The sequence below is a fragment of the Pan troglodytes genome, chromosome 12 (genome assembly GCF_028858775.2).
Source record: "Pan troglodytes isolate AG18354 chromosome 12, NHGRI_mPanTro3-v2.0_pri, whole genome shotgun sequence".
In the NCBI taxonomy this organism is placed as follows: Eukaryota; Metazoa; Chordata; class Mammalia; order Primates; family Hominidae; genus Pan; species Pan troglodytes.
The window spans coordinates 52218971-52242644 of record NC_072410.2 but is presented as its reverse complement, the minus strand read 5'-3'; the positions used below and the strand labels follow the sequence as shown (position 1 = coordinate 52242644).

At 40.9% G+C, this 23674-nt stretch overlaps 1 protein-coding gene across 2 annotated transcripts in view; it reads right to left on the bottom strand.

Annotated features, from left to right (window-relative positions):
- TGFA (transforming growth factor alpha) overlaps nucleotides 1-23674 on the bottom strand; it is a 106683-nt gene that overhangs the window by 34706 nt on the left and 48303 nt on the right. The gene's annotated exons all lie outside the window — the stretch shown is intronic.

The following is a 23674-nucleotide window of genomic DNA, read 5'->3' as shown; positions in this document are numbered from 1 at the left end:
TCTCAGACCCTGTGTGGGAAAATAAATGTTTATTGCTTTAAGCTACTAAATTTTAATTTGTCATATAGCAATAAATAACATACACTTTGAGTTTCTGTAAGTATTCTTTAAGCAAGAAAGTCTGCAAACCTCTTACCTCAGGGAAAATTCAGTTTTTTTTTTTTTTAGTGCCTTTCTTAAAATAGTCTACTATAGAGTAATGGGGACAACAACAACAACAAAACACATTTACCAAATACGTTGGATGTTGGCCTTTGTGCTAACAGTTTTATACCTACTACCTAAGTTAATTCTTATAAAAGCCCTGTGATATAGGTTCTATTATTCTATCCATTTTACAGATGAGAAATACAAGTTTAGAGAGGTTAAAAGCCTTGCCTAAAGATGTAGGGCTAGGAAGAGGCAGAAGGGAAATCTAAAAACAGGCAGTGTGACCTCAGAGTCCTAGCTCTAAAGCTCTGGGTTACAGGAACAGAGTACAGTAGGAAAACCACCTCCCATGACCTGATTTCTACATTGATAGAACTTAGTTCTCCATCAATTTTGCCAGCAGTCCTGGAATGCTGTTGGATTATATAAATTTGTGGTCAGCTAAGGCCTCTGGCTGTTTCTCCACTTAAACTACTGTCAAATTTGGCCTCATATCTTCCTGATTAAATCATTACTCTTAACCTAAATACTAACTGTTATTATAAATGTGTCACTGTTCAATTTAACTTGGTTGGTTGGCTGTGATCCATTGTTCTGGCTCAAAACTTTTTTTTTTTCTCTTGAGTCTTTATTCTATCATCCAATACTTCAGCTATCATTCTGGGCACTGTGTTGTCTCTAAATCTGATAAACTTTTCCTTACATGTCTTCCTTTGATTTGCTCATAAAATTATCAACAGGAAAGAAGGATAAAGCCTGCTGGCACACCCAGGAGTCCCCCTTCTAGGTCAATGTGAATACATCAACAAATGTTTTCTGAAGATGACCTAGTTAAAAATGTCCTGCCCTTCCCAAAAGCTTCTAGGTAAACCCATGTTGAGTATGTTTGGGGATCTCTTCATTTAAAGAGGTCACTGGCATTGCTCCTTCTCACCAACTAGCCAACTGTGAACTCTTGTAACTCATATTTCTCCAATTTGTCCAACTGAATATTTTGATTTTGTCATGTGCCTTGTTGAACTCAACTTGTATTCTCTTATACAGCCTTATGCTGGTGGCATTTCCCTCATCAGTCTTACAACACTAAAAAAGAAGTAAAGTTAATCTGCTGTGACTCATTTTGATAGATTTACTCAAGGGCCTAGGTTTTCATTCTTTATTTGCTGTAATAAATTGGTCTAATGTTTTCCTGGGAGTGTCAAGTTTTATAATCTACATTCTAAACAATCTTCAGGCATTTTTACATCATTAAAGTCAGAAATGTATTTGTCTTTTTCCATTCTCTGAGCAATTTTTACATTTGCTGCTATTTCTTAAAAATCACCAACAGGGATGGGTGATTTTTTGCTACAGGTTTCTCAGTACATTGAAGTAAAATTCATCTGTACCTGTGATGAGTAAATTCATCTGTGGTATTAGGGGTCTTTTACTAGGATACTCACTCAACCTTTTATTTCATATTTACTATGTTTGTTTTATTCTTTTTGACAGAAAATATAAAAGCAAAATTATGTCAATAATAGTCTTTTCCTGGTCCTGCACTAACCTTTTCTACCTGCCACAAGAGATGGACTTATTCCTTCCTTTTTTTTTACCTGTCTGCTCCCAAAGATAGCCTCAGAAAACCATTGGTTTGTGGCCAATAGCCACAACTCTAGTTCTTTCTGTCCTTCAGTTTTCCTGACATTCTCATAAACACCTGCCACCTAGGAGGCACTAACGTGCTTGTTCCCTCAACAAAGTGCTCTTCCATTCTATTCTTTGTCACCTCTTGGGACACATCCTTCTTTTGATGTTCTTGCATAACTTATTAGATGATGTATCAGAGAATTCCTTCTGCAGCCACATTTGGGTTCCTTACAGTCTCTCTCCCCTTTACTTTCTCATGAACCCTTTGACTACAAACTCAGAACTCTATGAGCCTCTCAACTGGCCTGGCCATATTCCCTTGTAGAATCATGCTTGTAGGATCACATGTGGTTTTACCCTGAATTTTTGGACACTCTGATTGCCTGAAATTGAACTCTACCTAGTGTTTCCTTCTCTCACTTCTATAGCACATATAGATACCAACCTGTTATCCTTTCTGATCAAGACTGCATTCACAGAAGCAGGTGTCCCTGTTATCTTCTTTATCTTCTGAGTAATACATAACCAACAAGTATGTAAAGAATTCTTCAGGTGTTCAATTTGCGGCATGCTGAGATTTCCAGAAAATGTACCCATCTGAAGTTTGCTGCCAAGCCACATTCTATCCTTATGACTACTTTGTCATCAAGATCCAGACAATATTAATTTCTTAGATCAACCATCTATCTACAGAATTGATCTATGATGATTTAACTTTTGATATCCCGATTATTTTTTCTTGAAGCAACTGTCCATGTCGTTCTTGAGCCCATTTGTTTATTTGGGGCTGCCTGGCAAACATTTCTTTACTTCATAACAGCACTCAGGTTTTCTTTTAGGGAATTCCCTCTTCCCCTACAGGTTTACATTGGCTTATCACCATGATCAGATGTGCTACCCACCCTTCCATCCTCTCTACCTAAAATATGAATCTTGATAAGAAAGACAAAAAGATAATGCTGATGGAATTCATGCATTGTAACTGTGGCATGTTGAGCACAGTTTCTGTTCTGAGATAGAATCTGCCATTCCTGATTCCTGGCTTCCTGGAGTCATCTGGGTTACTGTTCTGTTCTAAGGGTGATTCTCCAGCTTTCCCACAGATTCTGTGTGCTCCCAACAGCCTTCCAACAAAGTTGCTTTTGTTCAAGTTAGTTGGAATTGATTGCTGCAACCAAAGAACCCTAGTTGATGTATTCGGAACAAGATCTGTTCTTCAACTGACTTATAATGCTATTCCTTGTCACCAACTCTCCAGTGCCCACAGGATCATGGAATCACCCATTCAACTCACTGCAACCATTGATTCGCTTCAGTTTTCCAAAAACATTTCCTCAATAAGCCCACAGGCAGAAACTGAATTAAAATGCCAAGTTTCATCTATTCACTGCCCCCAAAGTGAGCTATAAATCTGTAGTTACCCAAGGTGGTAAGTCTTGTTTATAGCAATACTGTGTTCTGTAGCCTTACCACTCTTCCTTCTTCTCTCAAGCTCACCCTTCCTAAATTGATACACCTACCTTCACAGTCACCCCCGCTTTCTTTTTGAGACAGACTCTTGCCCTGTCACCCAGGCTAGAGTGCAGTGGCACGATCTGGCTCACTGCAACCCCCACCTCCTGGGTTCAAGTGATTCTTCTGCCTCAGCCTCCTGAGTAGCTGGGATTACAGGTGCCCGCCACCATGCCTGGCTAATTTTTGTATTTTTAGTAGAGATGGGGTTTCACCATGTTGGCCAGGCTGGTCTCGAACTCCTGACCTCATGATCCACCTGCCTCGGCCTCCCAAAGTGCTGGCACAGTCCCTTTTAGTGTTTTATGAAATTAGAAAATAAATCCAGGATCACCTCTGAAGACTGAGAATCAATCCAAAGGAACCGAGCACTGCTTAGTTTTCAAACCATCCCTGCTACCCTTCCCATAGCATCTGGCTTGACCATTTTGAGTCTTTTTTCTCTCCCCACAATTTCAGCTTAGGGACATACTGATCAGCTCAGTGGCTCTTTTGCCAAACATGTACTTACTTACTTCCCTGTCTTTGTATGCTACAAAGACATTATAGCTGAAATTATATTCATATATTGCATTTATACAGGCAACCACCCCACTCTGGTGGCTGGCTGTGTTGGCCCTTCTCCATCAAGTCTCAGATGAACAGTCAAGAAAGACCAGATACTTACTAATTGGCTACATCAGGGGCAACGCTGTATCCTTCAGCAGGAAGTCACAATTCACAATCATATTTCCTCCTCCTGGAACTGAGGACTCTTCTACACTCCCAAATGCCAAGCTGATGGTATTTGAAAGGCAAAAGCTCACAAAGTATATATCTTAATTACAGTGCCCTGAACATATTTTTCCTAGCCTGCTACATCAGGAAGTCATTGCTTTCTACTGCCCACTGGAGTGGACTTTTCCCTCACCTACCCACTTGTGACACTCTTCTTGCAGATGGAGGTCTATATTTTGCCTCCAGCCAATATGGCAAAAATGACCTCTGTAGACTTAGATGGTGAAACAATGAATATTCTGACCTATTCCACAGTGGCCCTTAAGGGACGAAGGGTACAGGGAACAAAGGCAGGATATTTTGCCTCCTTCCATCCGTGTCTGAGTACCTCTAAGGTATACTCCTCTTGGTTGTATGAGACCCCAACCACAAACACCGAAGCTGTCTCTCAAAAACATCTAAGCAAATTCCAACAAGATCCTTATAATTGCACCCCCTGCCTTTATTCATTTCTTGTGTTTTTTTATTTGTTTGTTGTTGTTGTTTGTCTTTTTTTTTGAGACAGGGTCTCACTTTGTTGTTCAGGCTGGAGTGCAGTGAGGCAAACACAGCCTCCTGGGTTCAAGTCATCCTCCTGCCTCTGCCTCCCAAGTAGCTGGGACTACAGGTGTGCGCTACCACGCCAGGCTACTTTTTGTGTTTTTTTGTAGAGATGAGGCTTTGCATGTTGCCCAGACTGGTATCAAACTCTTGAGCTCAAGCTATCTGCCTGCCATGGCCCCCTAAAGTGCTGGAATTATAGGCGTGAGCTACCATGCCTGACTATTTCTTGGTGTTTTTTTTTAGATGGAGTCTTGCTCTGTTGCCCAGGCTGGAGTGCAGTGGCACGATCTCGGCTCACTGCAAGCTCCACCTCCCGGGTTCACACTCATTCTCCTGTCTCAGCCTCCCGAGTAGCTGGGACTACAGAAGCCCGCCACCACACCCGGCTAATTTTTGTATTTTTAGTAGAGATGGGGTTTCACTGTGTTAGCCAGGATGGTCTCGATCTCCTGACCTCGTGATCTGCCCGCCTCGGCCTCCCAAAGTGCTAGGATTACAGGCATGAGCCACTGCGCCCAGCCCTATTTCTTGTTTTTAATCACTTTTGAAATTGCAAAAGCAATACATGTTTAAGAGAGAAAACTTGAGAGAACAGAAGAGTACAAAGAAAGAATAAACTCAAAGCATGCAAAAGCCATTCACAGATAACCACTATTAAAACTTTGGAATATAAATATTGTCTTTATTTTGTGTTCTGTGTGCCCAACAGGGAATAAAACGATACTACTCACGAACATTTCCCCAACTCAATTAACTATTATGCTACAGGTTGAGTATTCTTTATCCAAAGTGCCTGGGATTGGAAGTCTTTTGGATTTTGGATTTTTTCAAATTTTGAATATTTGCATATACATATATGAGATATGAGATATCCTGGGGATGGGACCCAACTCTAAACATAAAATTCATTTGTTTCATATATACCTTATACACATATCTTGAAGGTAATTTTATACAATATTGTAGATAATTTTGTGCATGAAACAAAGTTTTGACTGTATTCTAACTGCGACCACATGAGGTCAGGTGTAGAATTTTCCATTTGTGGTGTCATGTTGGTGCTCAAAGAGGTTCAGATTGTGGAGCATTTTAGATTTCAGGTTTTGGGATTAGGGATGCTCAATCTGGACATGGTAATCTTTGATGGCTGAAGTTTTCATCTAATATATACTATTTAACCAATCTCCTCTTATTGGGCATTGTGATAGCTTCCCAATATCTCACTATTATGAAACATTATATGAAACCGAATATCCTTCTACATAGATCTTTGTTCATGCACATTTATGATTATTTTTCTGAGAGTAGAATTAGTGTGGCAAAGGAATGCTCATTTTTCTGAGACACATTATCAAGCTGCATTCCAGGAAATTTGTAACAATTTACACTCCCCTGAGGAGGAGATGAGTGTTTCTTCATAACCGTTCCAATGCTAGATATTTTTCATTTCCCTTCTCGTCAATTTCGTGGCAATGTGTAAGAATCTCTTATGCTGACTGCATTTTCTTAATTTCTTGATGTAGATTTTTTTCATATGATTATTAACATTTGTATTTCAGCTTTGGTTAATTAGCTGTTCATATCTTTTGCCTACTTTTCTAGTGATACATTCTTTCTTGTCTATTTGAAAGTACTCTTTAAAATACTAATAACTCTGTATCCCGTTATATGTGTTACAAATAATTTGTGGTTTGTGTCTTCCTTTTGCTTATGCAGAAGTCACCCTGACATTATTAGAGGTCTTCCCTTTCTTAAGATTATATAAATATTTACCTACACTTCCTTCCATTATTTTATTGCTTATATTTAATTCTAAACCATGTATATTTAGTGCATAAGACGTATTTCATTATTTTCTAAACAGCCAACCAATTATCCTAACTCCATTTGTTGAACAGTTTATCATCTCCTTATTGATTTGAAATGTTACCTTTATCATAGGCTAATAACTCACTTTCAGTCTTTCTACTTAGTTCCACTGAGATTCTGTTTCTGTACCAGCACCAAAGCATTTACTGTAACCTTGCAATATGTTTAATATCTGGCAGTACAAATTGGTCATCTTCCCTTGCCCCTACCCCTCATTTTTTTGAAAACACTTTGAATATTCTCCCCCGCTTGTTTTTCCAGATGACCGTTAGAATCATTTATAAGTTCTCTTCCCCATATCCAAACCTTTAGGGGACTGACATTATAATTATACATCAAGTTAGAGATAACTGGCCCATTTACAACAAGGAGTTTTCCCAGTCACAAATGTGCTATGCTTCTCCATTTATTCGCATTTCTGTGGTGCACCCTGCAGTAAAGTTCCATGGAAGTCCTGCATACAACCACCATTGCTGGATTTACTATTTCTCTGTAACACCGTCAGCTTAGTTTTAACCATCCCTGACAGAAAAAGGAAAGGCCTCCAGCCACCAAGCCCTGCTATAACACCACACATTGGAGGCTGGAAGGGTGTTCCAGGGCTGGAAAGATGGCACAAAAGATTCCGAGTCAGCAGCACGGGCCCCAGTAGCAGCTCTGTCACACTCACTCTAGATGATTTTGGCCAAGTCCTTCCCATCCCTGTGTCTCAGTTTACTCCTCTGTAAACTGTGCTGCCTGTCTGTTCCTGGGGAGAGGGTGCCTGGCTCTGTGCCACAGGCAGAGGCTCCCTGGGCAGGTGAGCGCCTTCTCCCACCAGCTGTTAGAAAAAGGTGGGCGTTGGAATGCTGCTCAGAGGCACCCTGGCTTCGCTCAACCTGGCGTTTCACACGCCCATTCCTTAACCTCATTCTCTCCCTATTTCATTCCTCTTCCCACGCAGTGTTTACTAAAATCTCTCAACACCAGACGAAGCACAAGACCAGGATGTTCTGGGCTGCCTGGGGAATGTTCCCACAACGGTGAGCCGCTGGGCAGAGAATCACACGGTTGCCACCCATTCAAGGCGGGGGCGCCCCAGTCTCCAACTCAGGGGTCACTGATGTGCTCAAGGACGAGAAAACCATCAGACAATGTCTGAGAGAGGGGCTTTTCCTTCAGTGCTTACAAATAAAATACAAAAATCCTCACAGGAAAAGGAGGATAAAGGCTGTGGTGGCTTTGCTGTTTGTTTACAAAGCAGTCAAGGGACAAGTGAGAACCTGTGTGGCATTTTATACTCACTGCGTCTACCATGTAGGGTCTAGCTATAGGTTCTCTTTTATAGTCTAGGAACTTGCTGTTCAAAATGTGGTCCACAGACAAGTGCCACTGGTGCTACCTGGGAGCTTGTTAGAAATGCAGAGTGTCAGGCCTCACCCCTGAGCCACTGAATCTGAATCTGCATTTTAACCAGGCCCCCAGGAGAGTCCTCCACACATTGTAGGCTGAGATATGTGGCTCTGGTTTACTGCCTCTCAATCTTCCACACGCATTGCAATCACCTTGGAAAAGTACCCATGCCAGGGCCCACCCCCACACCCAGAGATAATGATTTAATTGTTATGGGGTGCAGCCAGAACAATGGGATTTTTAAAAACTCTTCAGGTGATTCTAATATATAGCAAAGTTTGAGAACAACTGGTCTAGTATACATACAAATAGATTAAAAGAAAAAATGAGAAATCCCTTCCTGGACTATAAATAGAATCATAGAAAGTTTATAAACAACTGTAGCAAAATTTATTGAAAATAAATTGAACATATAACCACCAATCTGATGTCTTTACCATATAGTGTCAATAAATGATGCACTTGAGAAAATAACAACGAATTGCACTATTCAGAGAAGGTAAAAGATAACATATTCTCTCTCCCATCTTCTTTCCACCTTGTGACTAATTAAAACAAAACCTCCTCATATAGTAATTTTCAAATGATGGCAAATGGGAACATTTTTGTGCTTCAGCCTTAGCACAATTTTCCTTTAGCACTGGAAATTTCAGTCGGATAATGCGCTTTGCACTGCAGTTACGTAAGTACAGTGGAAGTTCTTGTGTTCACTTGTAGAATACAGAGTTTCCTTTTACTCACACACTCCTTTAATGCAGTTGGACATCAATCTTTCCCGCTTAGAAAGGAGGTTTTGTTTCACTGCCAGGGGATAGAACTTCCAAAAAACACAAATGTCTTTCAGCATCATGTTGAGTAAATAATCAAGGGGGTATGAATTGGTCTCTCTCTAACTTCCTGCCTTATTTTGCTTTCAACTCATAGGTGAGTTATGAAAAGACATCTGCCCTAACGTTCCAGCCACCTAGGCAGGATGTCAGCTCCAAAGACAAGTCTCAGCTTATGGTGCTTCCCATGCTTTTTTTGTTTATCTGGTCCTGGAGTCTGCTTACAAAACATAAAGCGTAGATATGTCTGTGGACCAATTAGTGCCTTTCCATTCAATTCAAGCCATTCATAAAATTGACTCAGAAAAATAGAAAGTGGCTCTTGGTTCAGGTTTCCCTAATCAGATCAGGTTTTATATAGGATATCACCATATTCGGTGGGGAATTGATCACAGAAAAACTGACAGCATTCTGTAGTCCAAGCCCAGAGGCAGCACAGAGTTCACCCACCCACCTACCCATCTACCTTTAATTGAACTCCTATTAAGAAGGCACTGTCAGCTCCTATGGCCCCACCAGAAACCCAGCAAGTTTGCTGAGATTGGGTCTGAGGACAATGAGTGGAGGTTCAGGATGGTGCTTCCTTCAGGCTATTCAGCAGCCAGGTATGTAGTATCAGGGATGGGGTTGGAATGGGGTCTCCCAGGACAAACCCATGTTGGGGCATGGCAACAATAAGGTGTGGGGAGGTTGGCCAGGACCAGTGGCTTTCAGTTCAGTAAAGTGTGGGGGGCCCAAAACCCTCCCAACCCAAACCAAAGTTTTCAGCTTGGTATGATTCAGAAGTCATCCATACCACACCAGGCAAGGAAAGCCCACTCCACTCAAGATGGCTCCACCAAAGCCCACCTGTGCTTCCATGAGTCTCTGGATTGTGAACTGGCCTATATGAAACTTGGTTTTTAAAAATGTTCATTCCCTTTATCTTCTTGAAAATTCAAAAAGTACGAAAGTGTACAATGTCAAGTCTCCCTCTTACCCTGTCCCCAGCCAGCCATGCCCCTTCCCCGGAGACAGTGGCATAACAGGGTCCCGTGCACATGACTGTTGGCACTGCCTTTATTCTTTGAAGGGCTCTTCCTTTATGAGCAAAAGACACTTTTTGCTGTCCTCTGGCCCCCTAAGGAAAGGCTCACATATGGCTTCCCTGCCCTGTGCAAGATTCCATGGCTCTGTCAGTTTCCTACCCTCATCCCTTGGGAAGTCCCAGGGCAGCACTCCACACATCACAGAGTAAGAGTGCATAAAACCCAGCAAATGAGCTGCACAATGGCACATCTCCAGCTTCTTGTAGGTGAGAACTTCAATTCTACATTTTTTAAATTTCTTACCAAATATTAACTTAGCTCTTTCCTTGTGCAGGAATACTTGGCTAGATGCTGCAGAAAAGAAAAACCATGAGCAAGTCATGCCTTATATTCACAGGATCTTAGATCTGCATGAGGTCTAAGATTTATGATGATACAGGGAGAGGAAAAAGTATCAAGAAGGGAAGAAATGGGGGAAGGTAAGAATATAGACAAAACTTTGGGACCTGACACAGCCAGGGGTTGGGAAGGGAAGAAGAGAGAGCAAGCTTGTCCTATATTGATGCGAGCTACCCCATAACCTATAATTGCACCTTAACAGATACTTGAATGCGCCATTTCCTTCTCCACACCTGGTGAAGGTGGAGCCCAGAGGAGAGGACTCTAGAGCAGGAATTAATGGGCTCTGGCTTGGATCATGGTCAATCGAGCATGGCCCTGGCATCTTCTCAGCTGGACTGTGGTCCCTTGAGGTCCAGCGTGGACAAGATGAGTGGCTACATGCCCCATTTCTCACCATCGCCAGGCAAACAAGCATTATTTTCCCATTTCATAGACAAGGGAACAGAAGCAAGAGGTTAAGTGACTTGTCTAAGGATGTTCTCTGCTGGTTGGCACCAGGGCCATTCCAGAGCGCCACGACTGTCTGGTGATTCAAGCCCAGGCTTCTGTTTTCTTCTCTCACTGTATGAGGCTTTGTTCACCTTGATGTTTCTGGACATCCCTTTTAATTATTGAACTGAATTTGTGTAAAGTAGGGGTTTTCCATATTCTCATCTTTAACTTCAAAACCCAGGTTCCATTTCACAACCTTTCCAAATGTTGGGTTAACAAGTCATAACTACGACCCTTTTACATGTTTCTTAATCACCAATTGTGCTTCAAATGTGCTCTGAAAAACAAAGGTGCCTTTCATGTTATTCCCTGATAAAAAAAAAAAAACTTTACATTTAGTTAGAATGCTAAATTCTATAGCTATTTGTGTCCAATGGTTATAAGATTAATTCATTCTGATTTTAAAACTCATTCTCACTTAAAAAATTTAAAATGTAGCCCTCATTCCCTATAGGCTCATATACAAATATGAAAACTACATGTATATATTTATCTTTCATATATTCAATCTCAAATGGTAATGAATATTGATTATGGTTCCTGTGCTTATATATAGATGAAAGAATGTACACGATAAAACCCAAATGCTCCACGTACCAAGTTATTAAACATGCCATATACCCTGTAGTATCAAGCAGTAACTCTCACCATTCACATTTCAGTTTCCTTCAGCAGCACTGACTGTGGCTTTCTATGGGCCAGAGAGCATGTGAGGAGACTCAGGAGGCCCACCTTCCCTTCTGGACAAGTGACCGGGGGAACCTGGGCTGTTCCACTGCATGGCCTTGACGTGACACTATAGCTTCAAACTTCTTATTCTGTATGTACAAAATTTTGCAGTGATTTTAGCATAGGAGTCTAGGTAGGAGGGATCTTTCAGGACATCTTTGCAGAAAGACCTAGGACCACCATGGGAGACTCTGTGAGGCCTCCACCCCCGATTTGTTTTGGTTCTGATGGCTTCTAACCTCTGTGTTTGCCTCCACAGTACCCTCTGAAATGTTCCAGAATCCCCCATATGAGAACACACTATTCACCCAAGCACCCACCCCAAAAAGGAAAATGCTAACAACAGCGTAGCCAGCTTTTAAAACAAATAAACTAAAATCTACTCGGCAGCCTCACCCATACTTACCAGTGCCATAACAATGACATACCTAATGATGGTAAACAAATGCTTAAGGAGGAACAGAACTTTAGAGCAAGAAGGGAACCTTAGTGATGAAGAAAAGGAGCTCTAAAGAGGTGACTTCCTAAGGTTGGGACTAGAATCTAGGCCTCTGAACTTCCCACTCAGGACCAACTCGTGTATACGCTCTACATTAGTACAAATTTGATTTTTCCTCCTTTTCCAAATGCATTAGTTTCCCATTGCTGCTGTAACAGATTACCACAAATTTAGTGGCTTAAAATCACCCACATTATCTCACATTTCTGGATGTCAGAAGTCTGAAATGAGTCTTATGGGGATAAACTCAAAGTGTCATCACCAGGAGGGCTGGTTCCCTCTGGAGATTGTAGGGGAGAATCTGTTTCATCTTTTCCACCTTCTAGAATCTGCTTGAATCCTCTGGCTTAAGGCTGCATCACTCCAAGCTCTGCTTCCCTCAACACATCTTCTCTTCTGTTTGTGACCCTCTTCCCATCTTCTTATAAAGGTATTGTGGTTATACTGGGCCCACCCAGATAATCCAAGATACTCTTCCCATTTCAAGGTCCTTAACCCCACCTGCAAAGTCCCTTTTGCCATGTAAGGTAGCATAGTCAGAGTTTCTGGAGAATATGAGTTGGACATCTTTGGGGGACCACAATTCAGCCTTCTGCACCAAATGAAAATAATTTCCTTCTGTTTGTTCAATCATCTGTCTGTGCTTGGAGTTTTCCTGATAAGTATCTGGCTGCAATGAACACTAAGCTAAGTTTTGGCACAAATCCACCCATGCTTATTTCCTTAGGACAAATTTTTAGAAGTGTTATTTCTGGGTCAACAGATAAGCAGGGCTTATTTTTCAGCCTTATGATAAGTATTACCAAATGGCTCTCATAAATGTTGTACAATTTATATACCCAATAAGTCTCCGACCTTATCTGCTTTGTACGCAGCTCTTATTTTTGTCTTCACTAATTTGACCAATGAAAATGATATTTCATTAATTTGCATCTCTTTGATGACTAGTAAGGCTGGACATCTTTTCTATGTTTATTGGCCGTATGTAGTTTTTCTTTTGTGACTTGCCTATTCCAATAATTTGCTTATTCTCTTATTGATGTGTTAAAATTTTTGTTATTGGTGTGTGAGTGTATTTTACATATTAAGGATATAAATCCTCTTTAGGATTCAAACACTAGCAAATATGGATTTTATTTATAGTGGTTTTCAGGAGATGTTCAGAAAATCATAATTTTTATGTCTCTATTTTCCTTTATGGTTTCTGTTTTCAATGCTCTGATTAGACCTCCTTTTGTGTAAGCTATATAAATATCCACTTATTTCCTTGGAGAAATTTTATGCTTCCATTTAAAAAGTATTTCAATCACCTAGAACTTATTTTAGAATGTCATTACGTTTTTAGATCTAGATTCTTTTTAAATGTTTAACCTACCATCTCAGAATAATTTGTGACATGGTCCGCTCCTTCCCTATGGATGTGAAATGCCACTACTATCACATGTCAACTTATGCATAACTGGGTTTCTTTTGGAGCTTGCCATGCTGGCTCATGAATGTGTCTATTCTTGTCCCAGTGTTGCAATGTTTTAATTATTTCAGTGTTTTAATGTTTATTAATATTTGGAGGTACAAATCCCTCCACATTTTACATAAGCATTTTCTTGTGCCTTAAAGGTGAACTTTAGAATCATTTAGTTAAGTTCCCCCTTATTCATCCTAATCTTGTGGAAAGAGTAACTAGAACTGCCTTGGGTTTCTAAAGTAATAATGGGAAGAACAGTTCTATAACCATTTACTTTCCCAGGGGTACAGGTCTCTCTATCAGTCAAATAAATTACCTTAAAAGGAAATTTTATGGTATTCTTCAAACAGATTCTGACACATCTTTTAAAGATTATTTCTACTTGGTCTATAGTCTATATTTTACAACTATTTTGAAGGTGATTCTCTCCAGTATATTTTTTATTGTTACTATGATTATTGTTATTTGAGGGAGATTCTTTTAAGTGTATAATATCATTAACTATAAGCACAATGTTGTACAGCAGATCAATAAACTTTTTCATCTTGCATAACTGGAACATTCTACTGTTTGAATAGTATAATAATTCCCCATTTTCCCCTCCTGCTCAGTATATTTTTAATTGGTTATTGATGGTTTATAGGAAAACTACTGACTGTTTTCTTACTTGCACCCTACTGGCTACTTTTAAGATTTCTAATAGGCATTTGTGGCAGTTTGTGCGTGCTTCCTTGATATATACTCATATAATTTGTAGAAATAGTGATTTATCTCTTTTCCAACCAGAGGCTCCTGAGCACTGAGGAGCCTGGCTGCCGTGGAGATCTCAGCTGAATACTGCAAAACTGCTGCCATACCCACATGTGTGAACCTGAAGGCCCCGAGACTGGGGGAAGGAGGTGGTGTTACCAGAGCAGTATCACTGTTATCTGAAGCTTGGACACTGCTTTCCAGTTGCTGCCATAAATTATTTTTACTGTTTTTTAAAAATGAGACTTTAAGACACATATTGCTTCTCAAATAAGAGTCATTCGTAATCTTCACACTCAAGGCAGATCTCCACAGCTCCCTCCAAAATATGCTTCTACCGGAACCCTTTCTTGTTACCACCAAGTTCTTTTGCAGAAAATAGCAGAAAAGGACCTATTTCAAAGGCCATGGACAAAACATTTTGAGCCACAGGGGAAAAAAACAGAATACTTCATGCTATTATACCTATGAAGATACAGAAAGAGGCAAAAACTTAATATTGAACCATAACCTCAGACCTGACTCTGGCACAAACCTTTATAGGCAGACAAACCTGAGAGCAAATATTGGCTCTTTGTGACTTACTAATTCTGACCTTGGGCAAGTCACTGAAACTCTCTGGGGCTCAGTTTCCCCATGAATCAATAGGGAATGTTATAAAGGCAAAATGGGTGATATAAAGCACTTGGTATGGTGCATAGTGTTCCTTCCTTCTTTACTTCCTTCATTCATTTACTCACTCAACAAAATATCAAGTGTCTTGTATGCGTCATGCACTGTGCTGGGTACTGGGGATCCGTTAATTAACTAGACAGACAAGGTCCCTGCCCTCAAGGAACTTAAGTCTAATGGGGGAGGCAGGCAAATACGTAAATAAACAAACGAAATCATTATAGACAGCACTGGGTGCTACTAAGGAAATGCACAGAGATGTGATGAAGAGCTACTGCCAGAATCACCATGCAGGGAAAACTCCTCTGAAATGGTGAAGCACATCTGAGACCCGAAGGACATGAATAAGTCAGCCACTGGAAAAACTGGGGAAAGAGCATTCCAGGCAGAAGGAGGAGCAAGTGCAAAGCCTAGAAGTTAGAGAAGGACATGATACATCTGGGAAAAAGAAAGGAGACCAGGGAACTGGAGCATAGAAAGTAAGGAGGAAAGACGTATGAGCTACAGATGGAGTGGGAATGGGTGTTGCACCCGGCAGAGCCCTGCAGGGCAATGGAGAGCTTGGACTTTACTCTGAGAGTATGTTACTATGTATGTTCTTGTAGCTGTTGATATGAGAGATGCACTATTGGGTTTGCCATTTAAACCAGAAGCTTACACACATTTTTAACTATTTTCTTTGCAACAAAGTATATGACATAGATCTTAACTTAGAAGGATCATTTTAAGATTGCTAAGCATTTCTGTTCAATTCAGCGAATCTCCAAGGTCCACAACCAGACCTAACCCCATGCACAAAATAATGAAAAGCACTTTCTTCACCTACTATATGGGAAGCACTGAAATAAGAAAAGCCTGCACCAGTGGTCACTGCCTACAAGGAGCTGAGGTCCTTGAGCATCTTCTCCTTTGGGCACATTGCATCCCAGCCGTGCTAACTTCTGATTAAGAACCAGCTGTAGAAAGGAGGGCCAGGCTGGTGGGTAGGATAAGAGAAAGTGGCCTCCAGGTTTTGAAAAGACAGTGGTGGCCTGTGATCTGCTGCTTGACATAAAACTTCCACTGCCAAGAACCTTGGCCATGCCAGCCTGACCAGTAAGAATCATTTTACAGAACCTATATCACAGCTATCCAGGCTAAGCAATTCTTTCCATCATTTTTTAAAGCTAATTCATATCAAATGTGCAAATCTGTATTTTCACAAAAGGTGTTACAGTTATTTACTTGAGGTACTCTTGCATTGTTCTGCCTTGAAAATTGTTAGATACAAGAGGAAAAATAACTAAAAACAGCTTATTCCAGCATTAACTCTTAGCTCTGCCAATGGAAGAAAGCCAATGTGGTATTTTTATAACCAAAGAAAACTGACTGTTGGTACAATTTCCAGTTTACATAACAGTAGCATTCCAAGAGCTTGTTTGTAAATCATTTGGTGAGATCTCAGAATCCACAGGAAACAGAATATTACAAAAAGTGGGTGAAAGAGCTGGAGCAGCTCATAAAAGCTGGTCTTACCTATTGCATACCTCACCTCTTAAACAGAGTGCTGCTGAATCTGCCATTCTTAACAATACCACCAGGGACAATGTTGGGCACAAATTTTCTGAGAATATGGATTCCGTATGCTGTTCAAACCATCAGCCAGCAGGCTTGGGGCTCCCCCAGGGCCCTGCCTTTCCAGGCATGGGACTAGGGTGGCAGGTGGGAAATAGGCTGCAGGAAGAGGAGGAGATGAGGTTGCAGAGGACCAGAGGTTTGAGGCACCAGTTTCAGGTTAACAGAGAGTAAGGGCAACGGGGCTTGGGCTAAGGGTTTTGGAACAGGCTGGAGAGAAAAAAATCAAGACAAGGAATGAGTTTTTTCTTCTCTTTATCCCCTTTATCATCAAGATAAGTGGAGGGGAGGGGAGGTAGAAGGGACCACCCATTTACTGACTATAAAAGGTGGCAGGTGCAAAGGTGGGGTGGATGCTGCCCCTCCTCTCCTGGTTTTGTGTGTGGCAGTGAGATCATGTCATACATATATGACAGCTTGCACAGATCTAGTTTGCATAAAAGTCCACACCTGCCAGTGTATAATGGCCAGTATTTGGTCTATATTATAGTTGACAAATGCTTTCACATTCATTTGATCTTTACTGCCTTCAACAGACATGCAAAACCAGATTCGGTCTGTGTTAGCATCAGGATTCAAGAGTCCTTCCCTCTTTTTCCCCTACACTTGTGGTTTTCAACCCTGGCTGCATACTAGAATCTCTGGGGGAGGTTTTAAAAATTACTGATGCCTGGATGCCATCCCCAGGCCCTGTAAATTAGAATCTCTGGGGTGGGGCCAGGACACTAGTGTTTTTAAAACTCCCCAGGTAATTCTAACGTGCAGCCATAGTTGAGAACTCTAGTTCTACTCAATGGTCCTCAAACTTACAGTGAATATGAATCACCAGGGGAGTTAAAAATGCAGATCCCTAGGCCCTACCTCTGAGATTTGCATTTGGCCTATGAAGCAGACATTCCCATTGCTTACCAGTGTACACTCACCTCTATTTCTAGGTATGTAGAGGCCTTCCCCATCTCCTTGGAGCTAGGTATGGCCATATGAGTTGTTTCAGAGAATGAAATGTGAGCACTGACAAGTAACGCATAACTAGGCGGGAGTACTCAGCTTGCTGATGGATCCCACTTGCTGATATGGAGGTCTAACCTGAACTATCAGTTTTCCTGGGGAGTATCCCAGGGCCCGCAGTGGACACAGAGTGACCGAGAGTTAAACCTGCTGTTAAGCCAGTGAAATTTTGTCACTGCAGCATAACCTAACATCTCCTGACTGAACCTTTTAGTCTGGAGTAAATCCTAATTTTTACAAGCGTTCTGGGTGATTCTGCCAACAGCCTATGGTCCACACTTTTAGAAGTAACCTCGATGCCATATTAACTTTCTGTACTTCGTTTCTTTATAAAGAAATAGGTGAGCTACAGAGAGCTAGTATTCACTTATTTACTCAACTTTTATTTTGTATCTATTGTGTCAGACATTGCACTAGGGGTTCATCCGTATGCAGAGCATTTTCACAAGTACAGGGACATGAGAAAGCACTCAACAGCTGGCTGCAGCACAATATTGGGGTGAGACTGAGGAAAGATGACCCTGGGGCTGGCGTTTAGGGAGAAACCCAGGATTGAAGGAAAGGATGTGAGTGAAAACAAACGTGTCGCAAGGTTCTAAAACTGTGAAATAAACATAAGCCGCATAAGTAATTCTATATATTCTAGTAGCCACCTTTAGGATAAAAAGGTGAAATTGATTTGAATAATGTATTTAATTTAACCAAATAAGGTCAAAATAGTGTTACTTCTATAAACAAGCAATACAAACATTTATCGATAAGATATTCAGTTTTAATATACTAAGTCTTTACTATATGGTATATGGTATCTATTTTCAACACATCTCCATTGGAACTAGCCATGTGTCAAGCACTCCACAGCTGCATGTGGCTGCCATATTGGACGATGCAGTTCTAGACAGAGCTGCCAGAGGCTTCTCGGGATGTCCTCTTCAAGGAGGTACCACATGCAAGTGGCCTGGGCATCGGGAACTCTTTTACTTAAAAACAAAAATATTAACTGAGAATCCTTTCTGGACCAGATTTTTAATAGTATCAGCCTTTGAACACCAATAAAAATACACTGATATTTTAAAATATTGATATCATCAAAGCTCTCTCCCCAAACAACATCCTGGTTCAGGGGCTACATTCACTGACAAAGTGATACTACTTAAGCAGAGTTAAAAAAAAAAAAAGTTAACTTGTAGTCTTAATGGCAAAATGTACTTTTGGAGAATTCTTGTGGCTAAATGAGTTAGTACTATTTTTTTTCCAAGAGCAACTATTTGAATAGCCCTGTAGTACCAACACTCTACCAAGGTTGATCATTTTGACTTGAAACGTGACCAGTAGGGAGGAAGAACTGCTCAACTCAGCTCCTTCTCCCAGTGCAGTAAAACAGACTGTCTGGTGCTGCCTCCACTGTATCCTAAATCAAAGGAGCTCTCTCTCCTAGAAGAGCTGGCCCTGGGCACACTTGCTATGAGCCATTTGAGTTCTTTATACAGGAACTCCTTGTGTAGGCTTCCATATAAGCCCCTTTATCAGATGGATGGCTTGCAAATATTTTCTCCCATTCCATAGGTTGTCTCTTCACACTGTTGATTGTTTCCTTGGCTGCGCAGAAGCATTTTAATTGGGTGTAATCCTTTTCTCTATTTTGTTTTTGTTGCCTGTGCTTTTAGGGCCATCTCCAAAAAAAAAAAAAAAAAATTGCAGAGACTGATGTTATGGAGCTCTTTCTCTGTTTTCTTCTAGTAGTTTCACAGTTTCAGCTCTTACTTTTAAGTCTTCATCCATTTTGAGTCGATTTTTGTATTTGTTATGCGATGAGGGTCTTAAGTACATGAACTCCTGCATATGTTAATTAGCTTGATTTAGCCATTCCCTAATGTATACTTATATTGGAACATGTACACCACATATATTTTTTGGTCAAAAAAATTTTAAAGAAAAAATTTTTAAAGTGCTCTTTGCTTGCAAACTTTTTTTTTTTCTCCTCCAGGGAAACTTCTTCAGTGCCCTCAAGAGAGGACAGCCTGCATCCTTCCTAACACCATTTCGTTCACAAGTCTGGTAGACAGTCATTTAATTCAGGCAATGGTTTGCAGTTCTATTTGTCACCTTCACCACTGAGAAGAACCCAAGGGCAATGACTGTCCTTGGTTCATCTCTGATGCCCAGTACAGCCCTCTGCAGTAAGCCCTCCTGCTCACTCACAAAAATGCTTAAACAAGAAAGAGAGAAAGTCAACTTAAATTGGGCCAAAGAGCCCTTCAGTATAATAATACCCTGTTACTCCAGGGTACCGAAGAACTCTCTTTTTCTTTTTTTGAGCAGGTATGATTTTATTCCACGTTGTCCCCCAGATGGTAAAGAATTTAAACTCAAATAGCTCTAGTTCCCCAATTAGGTATACTCTCCATTTAATGAGCTAATTATTTTCCATCTTTATACATTTCTAACCTGTACTCTCACTTCAATTCTTACAGCATTAGCATCAAAAGGGAAATTAGGCGCTAACTTTTCTCACATAAAGTGCTATGAATAGTCTCCATCTGTGATCATCACCTCTCCCTGAACCTTTCACACCAAAGGAGAGCAACCTGTTTGTATTTTAAAGAACAGTGTGAAAAGGGCTTCTGTGGAGCAAGCGAGCAAGTGAGAACATGACTTCCTCAAGCAAATGGTCCTGCCATTTTCACCTCTGTGCTTGTGTGGCAGGTTCTGGGCACTTGCAGGGAGCTGAGACCTTCCTTTGCCTTCCTCTTCTGCCCTCCTGTGCCTCTGCTTCTCTGGCCTTCAGCCTTTCCACACAGCAGCCCTGGTGGTTGCCTCCAATTTCTCGATGTTCCTCCTGAATCTTGTTGCTGGAATAGTGCAAAGCATTCCACGTCTCCCATAAGTAAAGGAAACCACCGAGGGGGTGTGTTTTCTCTGCTTTGGGTGCTGTAATTCTAAAAGTAAAGCTCAGTGTTTTGGCATCTACTGGAATAGCGGGTTCCATGACCCTACTTCCCAACAGCCAAAATGTGGCTTCCTTTGATCTGTTTTTGTTTGTTTTTGTTTTTGTTTTTGAGATGGAGTCTCACTCTGTTGCCCAGGCTGGAGTGCAATGGCATGATCTAGGCTCACTGCAACCTTCGCTTCCCGGGTTCAAGTGGTTCTCATGCCTCAGCCTCCCGAGTAGCTGGGATTACAGGTATGAGTCACCATGCCTGGCTAAGACGGGATTTTACCATGTTGGCCAGGCTGGTCTTGAACTCCTGACCTCGAGTGATCTGCTACCTTGGCCTCCCAAAGTGCTAGGATTACAGGCGTGAGCCACCACACCCAGCTGATCTGTTCTTTAAGTGTCAAAAATAACTCCTTAGTGTTGAGTTATGCAATTGATCCTGTCATGGCCCTTATGACTTTAAGCTCAAATCATGTCTCTGCCATCAATTGGCTCAGGCCATCTTGGTATTTCAGATGCCATTTCTTACTTGAATATTATTGCTTTCTGTCTTTGTAAATCTAAATGAAAAGAATTATAAGAAATACTTACATAGGACTTACCTGTGTCCTATGTAAGCCTGGCCCTGTTCTAAGTGCTTTACGTATATTCTCTCATTTCATTCTCATGGAGACCCTGTGGGGTAAGTTCTGCTGTTATCTCCACATTACAGATGGGGGACGGAGGCACAGAGTGGTTAAGAAACGGAACTAGTTCAACCATTGTTGAAGTCAGTGTGGGAATTCCTCAGGGATCTAGAACTAGAAATACCATTTGACCCAGCCATCCCATTACTGGGTATATACACAAAGGATTATAAATCATGCTGCTGTAAAGACACATGCACACATATGTTTATTGCGGCACTATTCACAATAGCAAAGACTTGGAACCAACCCAAATGTCCAACAATGATAGACTGGATTAAGAAAATGTGGCATATATACACCATGGAATACTATGCAGCCATAAAAAATGATGAGTTCATGTCCTTTGTAGGGACATGGATGAAGCTGGAAACCATCGTTCTCAGCAAACTATCGCAAGGACAAAAAACCAAACACCGCATGTTCTCACTCATAGGTGGGAATTGAACAATGAGAACACATGGACACAGGAAGGGGAACATCACACACTGGGGCCTGTTGTGAGGTGGGGGCAGAGGGGAGGGATAGCATTAGGAGATATACCTAATGTAAATGATGAGTTAATGGGTGCAGCACACCAACATGGCACATGAATACATATGTAACAAACCTGCACGTTGTGCACATGTACCCTAAAACCTAAAGTATAATAATAATAAAAAAAATACAAAAAAAAAAAAAAAAAAAAAGAAACTTGCCTAAGGTCATAGTCCCCAGGGGGCACAGTTAAGCTTTAAATCTAGGTCATCTGGCTCCTGACTTTAACCACTGTGCTATCAAATACTTACAGTTTTTATTTGTAGGCAACTTTTCATCAAGCCAAATTTAAATAATAAAAGGGCATGATTTCCTCACATGTTAATGAGAAGCAGAAATCAAGCGATCCATTTGCTCTGACCTAGAGGCCCCGTCCTTGGACATACACCCAAGGCGGCTAGCAGATGGTGAGCTCTGTGCACAGAATCAAGCTAAGGAGAGGGAAGACTGCGTTTTCATCCCCACTGACTTTGTGACTTTGGAGTCTGACAGGTTCAATCCCCTGTGCTTCATAAGCCTACTGACACAGTCATCTTCAGTCAATTCACGAAAAGACTCTTTTAGGAAACATCTATTTGTGACCAGGTTTGTGCAAAAACATTTACAATAATAAGAACCTAGACACCACAGAACAAAGTCCATCACAGGAAACAAGTCAGTGTTTGTTGAGTGGAAGAAAATGTATACAGGCTGGGCACGGGGACTCATGCCTGTAATCCCAACACTGGGAGGCCGAGGTGGGTGGATCACTTGAGCTCAGGAGTTCGAGATGAACCTGGGCAACATGGCAAAAACTCACCTCTAAAAAAATACAAAAATTAGCCTGTGTGGTGGCATGTGCCTGTAGTCCCAGCTACTTGGGAGGCTGAGTTGGGAGGATTACTTGAGCCCAGGAGGTGGAAGTTGCAGTGAGCTGAGATAGCGTCACTGCACTCCAGCCTGGGCAACAGAGCAAGACTCTGTACCAAAACCAAAAACAAAACAAAACAAATATATATATATATATATATATATATATATATACACACATACATACACACACACACACACACACACAGAAAAGATTCCATAGTTTTGTGATAAGATAAAAATAAAAGCTTATATATACATACATGCATATACTCACATGTGCATTGGTATATATGTATACATGTGCACATTCACACATATAGTTATACACACACATACCTGGCTTTAAGCTGTATGTCTAAATTTTAATGAAATGAAGGGTTAAAAACCCAAGAAAGTGGTTTCCAATCTGTCTTGGAGAAGGGGAAGAAAGAGAGTCACACAGTTATTTAGTGTAAAGTGTTTGTAAATCTCCCCTCAAATAACACCTGTGGTCTGAGTGAGACGTATGCGTATCTGTGTGTGTGTATGTTTTTGAAGCATAGTGGTGAAGTGCTTAGAATTCTGCAGCCAGTTACCTGGGTTTAAATCCCAGCTCTGCCAATTTCTAAGCAGGTGACCTTGGGCAAGTTACTTAACTTCTCTGTGCCTCAATTTTGCCAACTGTAAAATGGAGCTAATAGTAGTACCTTCTGCTTAGAGTTGTTGTAGAAATAAATAAAGCTAAATGGAGCAGCACCCAGCATATAGGGAGTACTCTATAAGTGTTAGTTCATATTATTATGTAAATTCTACTGTGATTGATAAAATACAAATTCATTTTAAAGTGTCACTGAGTTCTCATAGCAGCTTTTGACCATTATGTTTATTAATTCATTGAATATAATTTAGGTTAATAGTAAAGGCACAACTACTCTCTGTGGGGTCTCACACAATTTTGATGTTAAAAATAGATCTTTATTCTGAAAAAGGTTGGGAAGCACTGGTCAAGGGCTGAATCCCTGGGAAACTGCCCACAATGGCAACTGCAATCTGGTTATCATTTGGTCAGGGGTGCATCTAGGTTTCCAGAGCCTGTCACTGTGCTGGGCTGCTTATTTAACAGGATATCAGATATAGAGGCTCCTGTGGACTGTTAGGTGATTAATTGTATTTCTATTTTTCATATCTAAGAGCACCAGGAAGATTCATTTGTGGCAGATTTCATAGCAATACCTGACAAGTTTCACTTTCGAGATCTTAAAGATACCTTTCTGGACCTACTGTGCAAGGCAGGGAGACATGTTCATTAAATCCAAGCCCCTAA